The sequence below is a fragment of the Arachis hypogaea genome, chromosome 3, assembly GCF_003086295.3.
Source record: "Arachis hypogaea cultivar Tifrunner chromosome 3, arahy.Tifrunner.gnm2.J5K5, whole genome shotgun sequence".
NCBI classification, from domain to species: domain Eukaryota; kingdom Viridiplantae; phylum Streptophyta; class Magnoliopsida; order Fabales; family Fabaceae; genus Arachis; species Arachis hypogaea.
In genome coordinates this window covers 24,730,932-24,731,587 of record NC_092038.1, presented here as the reverse complement: position 1 = coordinate 24,731,587, position 656 = coordinate 24,730,932, and positions in this window count along the sequence as shown.

Here is a 656-nt window from a genome sequence, read left to right as displayed (position 1 = left end):
AAGCATGAGTATATAAATAATGGTAGCTACTAGCTACTATAGCAGATGATAGCATGAAAGTACTCTTAATAATTAGGCAATTGCCAAAACATGCAATCCACAGAAACTGTTTCAGATAATCGGAGGAGTAGTGGAGGACCATCACACAATAATGTAACTATTTATCATACTTCGCCAAAAGGGCTTCTCCTCAACAAAATTGTTACACCATATGTATATATAGGACACATTCAAATTTTAAGTTGTAAAAAAAAAAAAAATAGGGTATCAATTTTGTCTAGGACAAAATGCAAGCCCTATTCAGCAAGGTCTTTGTCAATATTAAACCTTAGCTTCCGTTGCTGAATTCTCTCTCTCTCAAAAAGCAATATATGTTTGGAGTTTGAATGTCTAAGCTAGTAACTCAAGTCTTGGTTCAGAGAGCAGCAGTTTTAATTTATTTGGATAATGAAGGGTTAGAGATATGAATAATTACTTAAACATCACTTTTCCCTGAGAATTAAACTTATATTTATATCTTTACTTATAAACATGAGAAGGAAAAGAATTGTACATATTTCCTTTACTATATATATATATATATATATATATATATATATATATATATATATATATATATATGAAAATTTTAAAGGTTAGTTAAAATAATGGAATTA